We start from the raw sequence: 6,060 nt of genomic DNA, 5'->3' as shown, positions 1-6,060 counted from the left end.
TAGCTTGAAATTGCAACAGAGCTTACTGAGAATTTTCGGAGGATTATTCTTAGTTTCATAGAAATGAGAATTATCAGCTTAAATTACTAATACCTTTCACTTTGTTATTTTTTTTCACCACTTAGCAAGCTGGTAAAAATGTTGTTTATACTTGGAGACAATATTTTATAGAGGCTTAATCTAAGACTTAGTTTACGTGACTGTTTGTATTTAGTCAAACTTGTCACCTCCAGTAAGATCAGGTTAATGGAGGGTTCACATCTGAGGTCAAGCCTGGAGATGCAGCAGAAGGAAACTGTGACCCTGCAGAATGGTGAGGAGGACAGATCTACACACCTGCTCCTCTCGGAAACTTCTGAGGAGGTTCCTCCTCACGAAACAGTTCCAAAACTACTCTTAACAAGCCCAGGCTTGTTCAGTGAAGACTGCGGTGGGAAATGGAGGAGAAGCAGAGCGTTAACTGTGACAAGAGGTGACAGGCATGTCAGTGGTAATGCAGTGTCGAGAGCAGCAGAGAAGGGCACTGCGCCATTAGCAGTGCTTTTAACACGTTGACTGGCTGAGTGCAATGAACATTTAGTGGCAATTTTTGCTTTGTTTTGTTTTTTGGGGGGCTTTTGTTGGTTTTTTTGTTTGTTTCATTTTTTCTTTTAGACAGGATGAATTTAATTTTGACTCATCCTTCTAATTCATGACTGAATCCATTACTTTTGTGTTCAGTCTCTAATTCAGAATTACCCTGGAGAGCAGCACAGCTCACCCTCCGTGCTGCCCTGCAGCCATGCTAAATCTCTTTAAATGGAGTCAGGCAACCCAAGGTATATTATGGTTTGGGGTTTTTGGAATAGTTTTTGGTCAACTTTTTTGGTGACCTGGAAAATAAAAGTCAGTGTAAATAGCCATATGAATGGTCAGTAATGTTTCTTCTTAGGTGGTATTATATATATTATTGTTGGAAATCAAGTGTAGCAGAAAAATTCAAGCACGTTGATTTGGAGCAAGTAGCACACAAAGGCTTTGATCAGTGCTACCTGCTGCGCCAGCACTGCGCTTGGCTGGTCTCCCTCGACTCTTGAATACATTGCCCACTACCACCGTGGAGTAAAATACAGATACACTATTACCGCTGTATTTTACTGGAGACAGAAAAGCTGGATCAAATAAAGGCTCGCAATTCAGGCCCAGAACACACACAACGTCCTTGCACAAGCAGGTGCACGCTTCAGGCATTTTGGAAGGGCTGGTCACCCTGCAAGGCAGCAGTCGGACTCTTCAGGATACTGGGCAGGAAGCTCTTCCCAACCAGTGCCTGCAGCATCTTACTGCTCACAACTAGTGACATGGAAATCTAAAATTTTACTCCTCATCAGCATTGAGTGATTTTCTCTATGTAGTAATTATGTAGTGGCTTCAAGGTGTAGTGAAATATTCTGGGCTCTCACGTCAGGTACCACTCTGCACAGGGCTGGGTGCTGCTGGTGCTGACTCATACCAGTGCTGAAGCTGATGGAGGCATGCAGCCAGCTCCGTTGATTACAGACACTTCTATAATTAATAGCTTCTAAAATAAATCACCGTGAACCTGACTGTGCCATCCCACAAATGCAAAGCCAGGATACTGCAGGACAGTCTGTGTCAGGAGTATAAAACAGACAACGTGGCTTCCTTTGCAAATCGAAGAGAACAGCCTGATTCAGAGACTGGCAATAGCCAGAAGTATAAACTTTTTTGCAAAAAAAAAATGTTTGCTTTATAAATTGTGTATAAGGTCCCTAGATACCATGGTACTGAGTACATTATAAATGCATTAGAGATCCATTAAGAGAGATGGGGAGGGGGAAAAAAACTGACAAATTAGGTTTATGTAGCTGAAAGCCCCAAAGATTTCTTCTGCCTTACAAAACAATATAAAGATTTTTATCCTTAGAGAAAGGTTACTTTTTTTCACAGGAAGGAAGGGGCAGAAGGAAGGAAAAAAGAAGCCAAGAGGGAAAGTAATGCTATCACATGGGTCAAATTCAGTGCTGTGGCCAGAACAGCATTTGAAGACCCAAACCTAAAGAGGGGCTTCAGAACTCATCAGTTTTGTTTCTTCCAGAGGCGGCCTGTGTGTACTATGAGCCTGTCTTCCCTTCCAGACCAGGGCAGCGCCATCCAACCTTCCCACTGAAGGAGTCCCACACCAGCTCCCATGCCCTGCCGGGGAAAGCCGTCAGCCCAGCCAGCAGTGTGCTGGGGCACATCCTGACAAACCCATAGGACAGACGGGCAAGTTATCATTCTGTGCTATGTCCTGGCACCATTTAATTTACTGTTACAAAGATGGCTTCTAAAGAGTGAAGATTATTATATTTTTAATATAGTGCCCAAAGCCAGATAATGCTGTACAGCTGCGGTGGGCCAAGTAGCGGGGCTTGTACAATGCGAAGGCAGCAGAGGATGTTACACACCCTCAGGCACATTCCCACAGCAGTGTTTGTGCACAAAACACTTGCTGCAGCACTGGAATAGGTTCCACGTCTTCTGCCATCGCTGGGGAGGAAGATGGCTCAGAACACTTCAGCCAGGTCTCCGCCTCTGTTTCATTTTCACTCTCAGGTGAGTCTCCAGATGCTTCTCTGGATGATCAAAAGTCATACCTTCCCAAATGAATTTGAAATGGGTTTCTAATATCTAAAATTAGTCAGTGAAATAAATTGTTTAAAGATCAAGCATGCTCTGAGAGGAGATTTGATGACTGCAGACAGAATGCAGTACTGGCATACACAGCTGAGGTATGTGAACTACAGAAGGATGGAAAGCGGGGCTGGAAAGAGAGCAGGAAGCCCTACAGAGGAACCACATCCTGCTTGTCTTGCACCCAGATGCACTACAAGGCTGTTTGATTTAGGGCAGGCAGTAAAATATTTTGTAATTCCTGCTTGTTTGGCATAGGTGTATAAAAATAGTAAAACTAAGATAACTACCAGGAAGGATTCAGATGACTGACCCACAGCCTACCTCCTCTACTAATACTGAAAGTGCTAACAGGTCAGCACTCAGGAGTTTGCCCGTCTGAACAAGCCAGAACAGACTGGTTCCACCCACAGACAAGACAAAATAAGCTTTTGTGCCAGCCTACTCTTGATGAACAAAAATGTGTACATAAACATCAGAATTAGCTCTTGGAAGTGAGTAATAGATGTACAAAGTCTTCAGGCATCTCCAGTTCTGAGTAGGCAATTTGTCCTGCTGGTGATGCCAGACTTAAGCTTAGCAAGTCTGGGTCTCCTGGGAATCTACTCCAAATTGTCTAATGCATGCTACGAAATTGTATTATTTAGAGGTAATTTCTGTGAAGGAGTTAAAATCCAGACCCCAACTGTCTGAAAAGCTAGTACTTTTCTGGAATCCACTGCTGGGCATCAGCTGCCCTGTGACTCTTCTGAGGAAAAAACAAGAGGAATTGATGGCGACTGGGCAGTTGCTTTGTCGAATTGCACTGTGAACTGTTAGCACTGGCAAGTTAGCAGCTCTCGCTTGTGTGTGCCCTGGAGGGGGTTTGTTGGTCATTGCGTGACACTCGATGTCAAGTTGCAGCTGGAGTACTGTTACTGTAGTTCATTTGCGGCTCTTCACTAAACAGAGAATTAAGCTGCGAGTCCTGCCAGAGGGTATTGCAGATGCTTTTATGGATTAGCGAGATCTAGGACAGGCTAATGGTAGACAGCTGCACTGCGGGTTCTGAGACACAAAGCTGGTAACCCAAGTTGAGGACTCCTCTCAGCTGTAAACTGTTTGACCCATTCTTATGGTTCACCCCATTTTTGGCCACTCTAAGAAAAAATGATGCAGTACTGGACGGGGTTCTGACCAGACCCGATGCATTTGCTCTCATTTTATGTTCTCCTTCCCCAGAAAGTCTGCAGCTCTTCTGTCTACCCAGTGAGCAAAGTGCAAAACGTCCCCCCAGACCAGCATGCTGCTCAGTGGGTACCAGGTTGTGTCTACCATGTGTCACCTTGTGGCTAAGAGAGCATGAGAGGGTCTGTAGGTGTCTGCTTGAGGATCCCAGGATCTTCAAGATCAGTCACTAAAATACCCCAGAACCACAAACTTTGAAGCTATTTTCATCTCTAGGTCCATAACAGATTGGGGGACAGTCATGGTGTGACCCTGAAAGTCCACAATTATATCAATGTGCTGATTCAACCTGAAATATCGAAACTGAAGTAAATACCCAAAAATACCACTTAGAGAACTCATTCCCTGTTCACTGTCTCATCTCCTCTAGCTAGTTGCTGCTCTTTATATTTTCAGTGATCCTAGGATGGTTTCAGTTGTGTTGGTTACAGTTCTGATATCTTCAGAATTTATGAGGCACTCAGCTTTAGACTGCAAAAAGGAAATAAGTCAAAACTGGTCACAAAGCTGTCAGTTCACAGCTCATTCCAACTCATCCATCCTTCACTTTTCATTTATTCATGGGTTGTCTTTCCCACAGCAGAAATCCCCAGTTGTAGCTCCGATACAGCTCCTATTCAAGCCATCAGATTTACCCCAAACCCCACTCAGATGAAGCTATGATGAGAACAATACCACCCAAGGGCTGGGGAATAGCCATCGAGCTCACAGGCAGCGGAGTGAAAGTGAAGCATCCCAGTGCTCACGGGGGAGCACGTGTTCATCCTGTATCTGCACCGCTCCGGACACCCACGCTGCTACTTCTGCCACTCATCTGTCCTGCAGTCTCCTGAACATTAGTTCGTTTACTGGAAAGTCGAAGGGCAGATGTAACATACTTTAAAACCTTGGGATTTTAGGGGCTACATGGTAGGACCCAGCTAGCACTTTTCCACCAGACATCATCCTGTCACCTAAACAAGTTCAACCCAGCTTCTAGCCTTTTGGTAGGGTTTCGACAGCAAACAAAAAAGGCTCCTTCCCTCACCCGAGATTTTTACCAGCCTCACACACATTGCACAGCAAGCCTGTGTGTCTGGGCGTGCACAATGCTAGAGAAGAGCCACCTTCCTGAGAAACCTTTTTGGTCATTGCTCTTCCTTCATGAGAAAGGGGGGCCAGCTCCACAGCCTCCACCTGCTGCCATCAGTGTAAAGGTGCGGTGCCACCCCACATTGAGGAATTCAAGCTGCAGATATGTGAAGAAGGCAGGGATGCAAGCAGGCCATCCAAGCCACCAGCAAGGGACGATGTGGTTGATGAACTGTCAATAACATCCAACACTCCAGCTTGAGTGTTGCCAATGCTCCAGCTACTTTAAACAGTATTTAAAGCTGTCTGGGGTTAGGTTTCCCCACTCAGGAGAGTGTGGTACGACTGGAGCACAGCACATCACCTTTGTCTGAGCCAGCCCACCATACCACATGCAGTGAAACGCTGCTGCAGTGAGGCCTGGAAGAGATGCTCCACCAGAGATGACTTCAACAGCGCATGGGAGGTGCTGTTCTCGCTGAGCAGCCACAGGAAGTGAACTGTGACCACCCACACCATGGGGGAATAGCTGTAAATACCAAGTTTTGAGTAAATAAGAAAATTTCCGTTCCTTGCCAAACAGCTGTTGATTTATTAGGGCAAGGGGGTGTAAGGTTCCAGAAGCAGCTTGTCCTTGTGTACAACAAATCCCATCCTGCACAGCCCCGTGGTGTTCGCAAGAAAGCCAGCACTGGGTATTTACTTACCATCCTTCATCTCAGGAAACCATGCGTGAACGCAAGCACAGGAAGCTGCATATTAAATGTCAAAATATGCTATGAAAGCTTCATGTGGACTATGTTTTTCCCCAGCTAGAAAGGTTCAAGAATAATACAAGGAGAAATTAAATTACCTATGTTTTTTTCTTTTTTCCATTCATAAACTACACTCTCCTGAAGTCAAGCACTAATACATTAAAATGTTTTTTACCAGTGGCATTTTGCACATCAGGAAGAGCTCATAATTTCATTTTGAATTGGCATTTGCATATTCAGTCAAATACATTTCCGCTCTTGATTAAGCATGCTATATAATTGATATTCTTCTTCCCTGTAGTGTGACACAGCATGTGACTCAAAACTTGCC

Source organism: Patagioenas fasciata, chromosome 1, assembly GCF_037038585.1.
Source record: "Patagioenas fasciata isolate bPatFas1 chromosome 1, bPatFas1.hap1, whole genome shotgun sequence".
In the NCBI taxonomy this organism is placed as follows: domain Eukaryota; kingdom Metazoa; phylum Chordata; class Aves; order Columbiformes; family Columbidae; genus Patagioenas; species Patagioenas fasciata.
The sequence above is the reverse complement of the archived record's forward strand: the minus strand, read 5'-3'. Positions refer to the sequence as shown.